The sequence below is a fragment of the Lotus japonicus genome, chromosome 2 (genome assembly GCF_012489685.1).
Source record: "Lotus japonicus ecotype B-129 chromosome 2, LjGifu_v1.2".
NCBI lineage: Eukaryota > Viridiplantae > Streptophyta > Magnoliopsida > Fabales > Fabaceae > Lotus > Lotus japonicus.
Genome location: NC_080042.1, coordinates 69636642 through 69648571, shown reverse-complemented (window position 1 = coordinate 69648571; position 11930 = coordinate 69636642).

Below are 11930 nucleotides of genomic sequence, written 5' to 3'. Positions count from 1 at the left end.
AATTTCCGACTCACGCGTAGAATCAGTGTAAGCGTGACAGGAGTTTGATATTTGAGAAAGATTAATGAAGAAGAAAGTTCAGGAATTGCTTGAGGAATGTTGCGTAGTCATTTTAGGAATTAGAGCGAGTCGTCTGCACACCCGCCTTATGGCAAGCGTGTCCAGAATAGGCTAATTTCGCTTTAGAGCAACGTTTTAAGTGAGATTTCGAATCCTTGGAAAATTTAAAGATTTTCTTTATTTTTCCTTCGACCAGCGTTTCATTTCGGAACTCTGGACTGTACGCACGATAGGTTTCACTTTTCGGATGTCCGCCGACGCTAATTTCTTTGCTTCGAAACCCTATTTTCGAGCAATGGATGAAGACTTTTTCTATTCGGGACTTCTAACGAAGATTCCGTCCATGTTGCCAGACTTGTTTTCGACGTTTCCAATCTTTCTTCAGTTGGAAGTTTTGTCGTTTTGAGCATCACAGCAAAAAGTAGTTTTTCGGGGCAGATTAACCGACACCGCTTTTGAGTTTTTTCGATATCGTTTTTCCCAAATCCTAGATATTTGTTTTGAGTTCTGGAATTCTGACGCCAGAATCTCTCTTAGAATTTCTCGGTGATCGTGCTGCAAAATCGGAATCGCGAAATTTTCATTTTCCCCGCGATTTCACCCGCCTATAAATAGCGCGAAAAAAGCAAAATCCTCTCATTTTCTTTCCATTTGTGGGCTGATTTCGGTGGGGGAGCAAGGGGGAGGAGATTTCCGCGAAAACTTGACCAATCTTCGTGCAGTTCGTCCCTACTTCTAGGTATCGAGGTAACTATCATGAATCCTGCCTCTGATTTCTGTTTCTGCTGAGTTTCTGAAGTCGTTTCTGTGCTCTAAGTTTTGAGCTTTTTCTAAAATTGTCCGATTTCTCTGATTTCTCGCTTGGGTTATGTTCCTTATGTTCCCCTGAGTCTAAAACCTCTGTCAGTAAACTCTGATTGCGATTCAGTTGTCCAGGATCTGAAAAATTGACTCAAAACTCTTTTTGTCTCACATTTCGAAACTTTATTGTCGAAAAGACTTAATCTGACTTCGTGCCTTTAGGATTTGTTGTCACGGATATCATGAGGATCGTTGCTGTCAAATTTGTTTTCCGAACTGATAACTTTGAAGTTTGAGCCTTTATTTTGGACCAAAATGCCCCTGGATAGTCGTATTTCGACCCGAATGTCCGAAAATTGTTCCGACAATTTCTTTGCCTTAGTTTTTACCCTAAAACTACCTTGTGAATTGATTTAGATCGAAGAAAAAGTTCGAAAACCCTATTTTCCATAGTGGCCGAAACCTTATTGCTTGGGTACCGTGTCCAAAAATAATTTTTGGGTCTCTATGACCTGAGCCATTGCGTAGCTCTTTCAATTGTCGAAATTTTGGCGCCGGTTTCGTGTCATTCTGAGTTCTGTAGCTCCAGTTATGCTCGTTTTAGCGAACGAAGTCTTCGTTGTCAATTTGTGCCTAAATAGGAACTCTGAAGCTTTAGAGGCTTTCTTTACGATTTCGATTAGTATTAGTAGATCTTGTTGCTCCTAGTGAAGCTTGTGTTGATGATTGTGTTTTCTTTGTTCTAGGTTCGCAATTTCCATGCCCAACTTCTACTCACGAAGGTAAGGGTAACTCGGTTTTAGAGCGTCTTTGAGTCTTGCATGCTTTTATCGCACTGCCTGTGTTTGAGATGAAGATGTTTATATTGATTGGCAGATGATTATGATTATTATGCTGAATTTGGAAAATGTTTTCTGAGAGGCTTCGGCCGTTTACTGGTTTCTGTCGTTACTGCTTCCTAGTGGATGAAACATGTGGTTACTTCGGATTGGTCCTTGGGTGGGCTTTGTTATTGTCTGACTTGGCATATAGGGCTTGAGTCAAGTGGCGATGAGGAGGTGTGTCCTATCATTGTCCCATCTTGCGAGATGCTAAGTGGCGATCAGGAGGTGTGTCCTATGATTGTCCGTCTTGTGTGACGTTAAGTGGCGATTAGGAGGTGTGTCCTATGATTGTCCCGTCATGTATGACGTTATAAGTGGCGATGAGGAGGTGTGTCCTATCATTGTCCCGTCTTGAGAGACGATATTGATCGATCCATTTTGTTAGCAGCATATAGTTGCATTATAGGGAACTAACACCTGACCCTATGTTGTTGGATTTTCGTATTGGTTTATTGATATCTGATTTGATGTTACATTGTTGAGGTTATTATTATCTGAGTCCGATTTATGTTTAAGTTGTTGATATATGAGTTGAGTTATGTTGCTAGTTATTTACCATGCCAGGTAATTAAATTCGAACAGCATGATTTTTCTCTTTTATACATGGTAATTGCATGGAGTTAACCCTTTCTATTTGCTACTTGTTGTTTGGGCGCTTAACGCTATTAGGCGATGGAGATCCTTCCGCCGAGGCATAGCTACTCGAGTTGGAGATCGAGTTGTAAGCGGTGGAGTAGAGGTATGAGAAGCAGCTTTGCTTCTCTTCTTGTGGATTATGTTGGAGTCTCTTTTACTTTATGAGAACTCTGTTATTAAAGTCTTGCTTCCGCCACTGTTAAAGTGCGCATGTTTATTCTGAACCTTACTTATGGTATTGTAAACTATTATTACTGTATATCGGGAAACAAGTTATCTAAATAAAGTTATGGTATGTTTCCAACCTTTTAGCCGAAGTGTTTAGTTGTTTTACAGAAAAAAAATTCCCTTGGTTTTTAGGGATTGCAGATTGGTCCTTAGACTTTGTTAGGTTACTAATGTGACTCCTCAGTTGAGAAATTGGGGTGTTACAATTGTGGTATCAGAGCTTTGGTCTAGAAAACCAGAGCTTTTGGGTAGAGTGCCTACTTAAGATGTTTGAACTCTGAGACCGATTGATGGGGTGTCAATCGGAGGAAGAGTGTGCTTGATTACTGTTTATATAGATTATTTTTGAAGGTTATTCGTAAGTGAATAACCTTATGCTAGTTATTGTTAATTATACATTTGATATAAGTATATACATAGTTAGTTATTATAGAACTTTGTGTTGTTCTGGCCTGAGTATCTGTTGTGGTCTTTGACTGTTCATGAAAACAGGAACAGGAGGTTTCCACAACCGATCGAGACTCAAGGTTCAGACAGCATGAATCCGATGGAGCAAGCTATTGCTAATCTGACTGCCCTTATGGCACAACAAGTTACTAACACTGCTGCAAGGGAGGAAGCTGAAGCTCAACGTGCTGCTACTGCTGCTTTGGTGGCTGCACAAAACCAAGCTGAAGAGAATGCTCGCCGTGTTCAGCGGGAGGAACGTGAATTAGCTGCTGCTCAGACCAGGGGTCTGAATGATTTCAAGCGTCAGGATCCGCCGAAGTTCTCTGGGGGCTTCGATCCGGAAGAAGCTGACTTATGGCTCCAAGAGTTGGAGAAGATCTTTACCTTCTTGCGTACAACTGCAGAGATGAAAGTTGATTATGCAACCTACCTGCTAACGGGTGAAGCTGAGTATTGGTGGCGTGGGGCTAGGGCTATGATGGAGGCTGACCATCAAGCCATCACTTGGGAGTGTTTCCGTGGAGCTTTCTTGGACAAGTACTTTCCTAGAAGTGCTAGAGCCGCTAAGGAAGCACAATTTCTGAGACTCCGTCAAGGAGGCATGACCGTTGCTGAGTATGCTGCAAAGTTGGAGTCGTTGGCTAAACACTTCCGTTACTTTAGAGGACAGATTGATGAAGGCTACATGTGTGAGCGATTCATTGAGGGGCTGTGTTATGAGCTGCAGAGGGCGGTGCAACCGCTAGGACTGAATCGCTACCAAGTGCTGGTGGAGAAGACCAAGGGGATTGAGGCCATTGATAATGCAAGGGGCAAATTCCAAGGTCTGAACAAGCCTTACCAAGGAAGTGGAGGTCCGGCTAGGACTAACCAAGGAAGAGGTGACAAGGGTAGGCATTTCCAGAAGAAGCCGTATGTTCGTCCTCAGGGTAGGGGGACAACTTCTGGGTCCTTTTATCCTACTGGTGGAAATGCAATTGCACTAAGAACCCCATCTGGGAATCGGGAGGATGTGACTTGCTTCAGGTGCAACAAAAAGGGGCACTATGCCAACCACTGTTCTGAGAGTCTTGCGGCGTGTTGGAACTGCAACAAGCCAGGCCACACTGCTGCAGAGTGCAGGATTCCTAAAGTTGAGGCTGCTGCAAATGTTGCTGGGGCTAGGAGGCCTACTGCTGGTGGAAGGGTCTACTCGATCAGTGGAACTGAAGCTGAGGAAGACGATGGTCTGATCCGCAGTACCTGCGAGATTGCGGGTAATTCCCTTATCGCGCTATTTGATTCTGGTGCTACGCATTCATTTATAGATATAGCTTGTGCGGCAAGGTTAAAGCTAGAAGTGTCAAAGCTACCGTTTGACTTGACAGTGTCTACCCCTGCATCTAAGAGTCTAGTAACTAACACTGCATGTCTGGAATGTCCTTGGATGTACCTAGATAAGAAGTTTGTAGCAAACTTAATCTGTTTACCTCTCAAGGGATTGGATGTGATCATAGGCATGGATTGGTTGTCCCATCATCATGTTCTTCTTGATTGCGCCAATAAGGTAGTTATCTTTCCCGATGCTGGACTCGCTGAGTTCCTGAACTCGTACTTTTCAAAGCTTTCTTTGAGGAAAGGAGCTTTGAGTTCTCTCATGTCTACAACCGTGGTGGAAGCTAAGGAGAATGGAGTACAAGGAATTGCTGTTGTGCAAGATTTCGAGGATGTGTTCCCCGAAGACGTACCTGGAATACCTCCGGTCAGAGATATGGAGTTCACAATTGATATAGTCCCAGGCACTGGACCTATATCAATCGCACCGTATCGTATGGCACCGGCAGAACTGACTGAGCTGAAGAGTCAACTCGAAGATTTAACCAAGAAGGGGTTTATCCGACCTAGCGTTTCTCCGTGGGGAGCGCCAGTGCTGCTTGTGAAGAAGAAAGACGGAAGATCGCGACTTTGTGTGGATTATCGACAATTGAACAAAGTCACGATAAAGAACCGTTATCCGTTGCCAAGGATTGACGATTTGATGGATCAGTTGAAGGGTGCTGCTATTTTCTCGAAGATTGACCTGAGATCGGGATATCACCAGATTAGAGTCAAGGATGAGGATATTCAAAAGACGGCGTTTAGGACACGCTATGGGCACTATGAGTACTTGGTGATGCCGTTTGGAGTTACGAATGCACCAGCTGTATTCATGGACTACATGAATAGGATCTTTCATCCATTCTTGGATCGCTTCGTTGTGGTGTTCATCGACGACATCTTGATCTACTCGAGGAATCGTGAAGAACACGAGGAACATCTACGTCAAGTATTACAAGTTCTTCGGGATAAGGTACTGTATGCTAACGCGACAAAGTGTGAATTTTGGCTCGAAGAAGTAAAGTTTTTAGGACATGTCATCTCAAAGGAGGGTATTGCTGTGGATCCCAGTAAAGTGGAAGCGATACTTGCATGGGAGCGTCCTAAGACTGTGACAGATATAAGGAGTTTCATCGGTTTAGCTGGATATTACCGACGATTCATCGAAGGTTTTGCTAAGATTGCAGGACCATTGACGAAACTCACCCGGAAGAACCAACCTTTTGCTTGGACAGAGGATTGTGAACAGAGTTTCCAAGATATGAAGAAGCGTTTGACGACCGCGCCAGTTCTGACATTACCACAAGAGAAGGAACCCTACGAGGTTTACTGCGATGCTTCGTACCAAGGTTTGGGTTGTGTGTTGATGCAACACCGAAAGGCTGTGGCTTATTCTTCAAGGCAATTGAAGATACATGAACGGAACTATCCTACGCACGATTTGGAGTTAGCGGCTGTGGTATTTGCGCTCAAGATTTGGAGGCACTATCTTTATGGGAGCACTTTCACTGTTTTTAGTGATCATAAGAGCTTGAAGTACCTGTTCGATCAGAAGGATCTGAATATGAGACAAAGGCGTTGGGTGGAATTCATCAAGGACTATGATTTCACTTTGTTGTACCACCCAGGAAAAGCAAATGTTGTAGCAGACGCACTGAGTCGCCAGACAATTCATGTTTCATCGTTGATGATTAAGGAATTGGAACTTATCGAGACTTTTCGCGACCTCAGTTTGGGTATGCAAGTGACACCTGGAAAATTGAGCTTTGGGATGGTGACGATCACTAGTGATTTTCTGAACGAGATCAAGGTGAAACAACTGTTAGATGAGGAGCTGATCGAGAAACGGAACTTGATCATTTTGGGAAAAGCGCCGGATTTTGAGGTAGGAACCGACAACATTCTGCGTTGCAAAGGACGTGTCTGCGTACCATTGGACATGGAGTTGAGAAGGATGATTCTTGACGAAGGTCACAAGAGCAGATTGAGTATTCATCCGGGATCGACAAAGATGTATCAAGATCTAAAGTTGAATTTTTGGTGGCCAGGAATGAAGAAGAATGTAGCAGAGTTTGTGGCGGCATGTCTGACATGTCAGAAGGCGAAGATAGAACATCAAAAGCCTGCGGGTATGTTACAGTCACTTGATGTGCCGGAGTGGAAGTGAGACAGTATCTCTATGGATTTCGTGGTAGCTTTGCCAGCTACGAGGAAGAGATTTGATTCCATTTGGGTCATTGTGGACCGTCTGACGAAGTCAGCACATTTCATACCGGTGAAGACCACGTTCAATGTGGAGGCACTTGCAAAAGTGTATGTCGCTGAGATTGTACGACTTCATGGAGTACCATCGAGTATTGTTTCTGACAGAGATCCGAAGTTTACTTCGCATTTCTGGAAGGCGTTGCACGAGGCGCTTGGGACGAAGTTGAGGTTGAGCTCTGCCTATCACCCTCAGACGGATGGACAGACAGAGAGGACAATACAGTCATTGGAAGACTTGCTGCGAGCCTGTGTTCTGGATAGTCAAGAAAGCTGGGATGAGCTGTTGCCGTTGATCGAGTTTACTTATAACAACAGTTTTCATGCTAGTATTGGAATGGCACCTTATGAGGCTTTGTATGGGAGGAGATGTAGAACTCCTTTATGTTGGTTTCAAGATGGCGAACATCTTCTCGTTGGACCTGAATTAGTACAACAAACTACTGAGAAAGTGAAGCAAATACAAGAGAAGATGAGGACGTCACAGAGTCGACAGAAGAGTTATGCTGACACACGACGGAGAGAGTTAGAGTTTGAGGCGGGAGACCATGTGTTTCTTCGCGTGACACCAACTACCGGAGTGGGAAGAGCGATAAAGTCGAGGAAGCTGACACCGAAGTTCATTGGACCGTATCAGATTATCGAGCGAGTCGGTAAAGTAGCTTATCGGATTGCGTTGCCACCTTTTCTTTCCAAGATTCATGATGTGCTACACGTATCACAATTGAGGAAGTATATTCCTGATCCCTCTCACATCATCAAGGAAGATGATATTCAGCTTAGAGACAACTTGTCTTTTGAAGTGGCACCAATGAGGATTGAGGAACGTAGGATCAAGCAGTTGAGGAACAAGCAGGTTCCTCTGGTAAAAGTGATTTGGAACCAAGTCACGGGCGATGCTACTTGGGAACTAGAAGAGAGGATGAAGGAACAGTATCCGGAACTCTTCACTGAGCCTTAAGTTTCGAGGACGAAACTTTCTTTTTGGGGGGTAGTATTGTAAGACCTGGATTTTCAGAACAAGCTAATTTCCGACTCACGCGTAGAATCAGTGTAAGCGTGACAGGAGTTTGATATTTGAGAAAGATTAATGAAGAAGAAAGTTCAGGAATTGCTTGAGGAATGTTGCGTAGTCATTTTAGGAATTAGAGCGAGTCGTCTGCACACCCGCCTTATGGCAAGCGTGTCCAGAATAGGCTAATTTCGCTTTAGAGCAACGTTTTAAGTGAGATTTCGAATCCTTGGAAAATTTAAAGATTTTCTTTATTTTTCCTTCGACCAGCGTTTCATTTCGGAACTCTGGACTGTACGCACGATAGGTTTCACTTTTCGGATGTCCGCCGACGCTAATTTCTTTGCTTCGAAACCCTATTTTCGAGCAATGGATGAAGACTTTTTCTATTCGGGACTTCTAACGAAGATTCCGTCCATGTTGCCAGACTTGTTTCGACGTTTCCAATCTTTCTTCAGTTGGAAGTTTTGTCGTTTGAGCATCACAGCAAAAAGTAGTTTTTCGGGGCAGATTAACCGACACCGCTTTTGAGTTTTTCGATATCGTTTTTCCCAAATCCTAGATATTTGTTTTGAGTTCTGGAATTCTGACGCCAGAATCTCTCTTAGAATTTCTCGGTGATCGTGCTGCAAAAATCGGAATCGCGAAATTTTCATTTTCCCGCGATTTCACCCGCCTATAAATAGCGCGAAAAAAGCAAAATCCTCTCATTTTCTTTCCATTTGTGGCTGATTTCGTGGGGAGCAAGGGGGGAGGAGATTTCCGCGAAAACTTGACCAATCTTCGTGCAGTTCGTCCCTACTTCTAGGTATCGAGGTAACTATCATGAATCCTGCCTCTGATTTCTGTTTCTGCTGAGTTTCTGAAGTCGTTTCTGTGCTCTAAGTTTTGAGCTTTTTCTAAAATTGTCCGATTTCTCTGATTTCTCGCTTGGGTTATGTTCCTTATGTTCCCCTGAGTCTAAAACCTCTGTCAGTAAACTCTGATTGCGATTCAGTTGTCCAGGATCTGAAAAATTGACTCAAAACTCTTTTTGTCTCACATTTCGAAACTTTATTGTCGAAAAGACTTAATCTGACTTCGTGCCTTTAGGATTTGTTGTCACGGATATCATGAGGATCGTTGCTGTCAAATTTGTTTTCCGAACTGATAACTTTGAAGTTTTGAGCCTTTATTTTGGACCAAAATGCCCCTGGATAGTCGTATTTCGACCCGAATGTCCGAAAATTGTTCCGACAATTTCTTTGCCTTAGTTTTACCCTAAAACTACCTTGTGAATTGATTTAGATCGAAGAAAAAGTTCGAAAACCCTATTTTCCATAGTGGCCGAAACCTTATTGCTTGGGTACCGTGTCCAAAAATAATTTTTGGGTCTCTATGACCTGAGCCATTGCGTAGCTCTTTCAATTGTCGAAATTTTGGCGCCGGTTTCGTGTCATTCTGAGTTCTGTAGCTCCAGTTATGCTCGTTTTAGCGAACGAAGTCTCCGTTGTCAATTTGTGCCTAAATAGGAACTCTGAAGCTTTAGAGGCTTTCTTTACGATTTCGATTAGTATTAGTAGATCTTGTTGCTCCTAGTGAAGCTTGTGTTGATGATTGTGTTTTCTTTGTTCTAGGTTCGCAATTTCCATGCCCAACTTCTACTCACGAAGGTAAGGGTAACTCGGTTTTAGAGCGTCTTTGAGTCTTGCATGCTTTTATCGCACTGCCTGTGTTTGAGATGAAGATGTTTATATTGATTGGCAGATGATTATGATTATTATGCTGAATTTGGAAAATGTTTTCTGAGAGGCTTCGGCCGTTTACTGGTTTCTGTCGTTACTGCTTCCTAGTGGATGAAACATGTGGTTACTTTGGATTGGTCCTTGGGTGGGCTTTGTTATTGTCTGACTTGGCATATAGGGCTTGAGTCAAGTGGCGATGAGGAGGTGTGTCCTATCATTGTCCCATCTTGCGAGATGCTAAGTGGCGATCAGGAGGTGTGTCCTATGATTGTCCCGTCTTGTGTGACGTTAAGTGGCGATTAGGAGGTGTGTCCTATGATTGTCCCGTCATGTATGACGTTATAAGTGGCGATGAGGAGGTGTGTCCTATCATTGTCCCGTCTTGAGAGACGATATTGATCGATCCATTTTGTTAGCAGCATATAGTTGCATTATAGGGAACTAACACCTGACCCTATGTTGTTGGATTTTCGTATTGGTTTATTGATATCTGATTTGATGTTACATTGTTGAGGTTATTATTATCTGAGTCCGATTTATGTTTAAGTTGTTGATATATGAGTTGAGTTATGTTGCTAGTTATTTACCATGCCAGGTAATTAAATTCGAACAGCATGATTTTTCTCTTTTATACATGGTAATTGCATGGAGTTAACCCTTTCTATTTGCTACTTGTTGTTTGGGCGCTTAACGCTATTAGGCGATGGAGATCCTTCCGCCGAGGCATAGCTACTCGAGTTGGAGATCGAGTTGTAAGCGGTGGAGTAGAGGTATGAGAAGCAGCTTTGCTTCTCTTCTTGTGGATTATGTTGGAGTCTCTTTTACTTTATGAGAACTCTGTTATTAAAGTCTTGCTTCCGCCACTGTTAAAGTGCGCATGTTTATTCTGAACCTTACTTATGGTATTGTAAACTATTATTACTGTATATCGGGAAACAAGTTATCTAAATAAAGTTATGGTATGTTTCCAACCTTTTAGCCGAAGTGTTTAGTTGTTTTACAGAAAAAAAATTCCCTTGGTTTTTAGGGATTGCAGATTGGTCCTTAGACTTTGTTAGGTTACTAATGTGACTCCTCAGTTGAGAAATTGGGGTGTTACAATTCATAAGGTAAATGTTAAACATTTTAATTTCATCTACATGGTAAGATAAATTTGAGCACCATGTATCACATTTTAATCATTATAACAAATTAAAATTTTATAAAATATATATGTAGGACGGGCCGGGTGACCCGAGTGTCAACCCGAACCCGACCCTACCCGAAGTCGGGTAACTCAAAGATCAACCCGAACCCGGTCTCTTTTAATGATCGGGCCGGGTTCAACCCGGCCCTAAAGGCTTGGGCCGGGACGGGTTGGCGGGTAGGGCCGGGTCTTGTACACCCCTACTTCATGATGTCTCAACCCTTGTGTCTCTTGGGCGATTCTTTTCTGGCTCCTAGTTTGGACAACGCCTCCGATGGGCTAGTTTAAACTGAATACAAATAGGAGTTTCAATAGAGGTTTGTCATTTATAGGTTGTGGAGTTTGTTGCGAGATCATCATGAAGTTTGAATAATTGGTTTTTCTAGTTTTGAGGGGTTGAAGATGTTTATCTAGCCGAACTGTTGGTTGTAATTCGCGACCTCTTTGGCGTGACATACTGGTGCGCAGAAAGTTGTTAGCGAGATGAATTGCTAACACGTGGTGAACTGACTTTCGAATTCAGTTTCACTCAACCTCTATATTGTGCAACCTACATAGTTGAAGCACGAGTGATGATCCAGCAAGAGTGGGAGCTTACCTTCCTTCATGTCCCAAGGGAGTTAAATAAACCTGCAGATGTACTTGTTAGGATGAGGTTAAGTGATAAAATGAGTTTAAAAACGTGGAGAACTCCTCCAAGAGAGGTCTTTCGCGTGCTGGAGAATGACTAGGCTATATTTCTTTTGCTTTTGCTGTTTTTTTGTTTCCAGTCTACCAAAAGAAATTGCAAAAGATTTTTTTGGCAATTTCTTTAGTACTCATCTACAGGTGAAGAGATTTCATACCCTTGAGCCTTAGTTTGCCATAATTTCTAAAAGAAAACTTACTTTGTAATAAGTAATTCAGTCTTTTATACTCTAAATAATGAATTGAAAGATTTCATACTTGTTTTGAAACGGTACCGGACATGCACTCAAAATTTTTATACGACCACAATCAATCAATTTTTAAAGACATGAGAAAATTATTTTTTAGTTAATTAAATTATTTTCTATGTCACAAATTTAAAATTTGATTAACCAACAATGTATAAGAACTTTACACGATCAATATAGGTTTTTTTTTGGATAATTGGAAAAAAATAGTGAAAGTGGGTATAGTAATTTTAAATCAAAGGAATGAGGTTAGTTTTGGCCACATAAGATTGTGATGTGGCATGGTGAAAATAATTCGCATGTAAAAATATGAGTCAAGTGATTTGTGCTTATTATGTAGTACGAGCTTACGAGGTGTAATGGTCATAGTTCATAACAACAAATCTGGAGAAATTC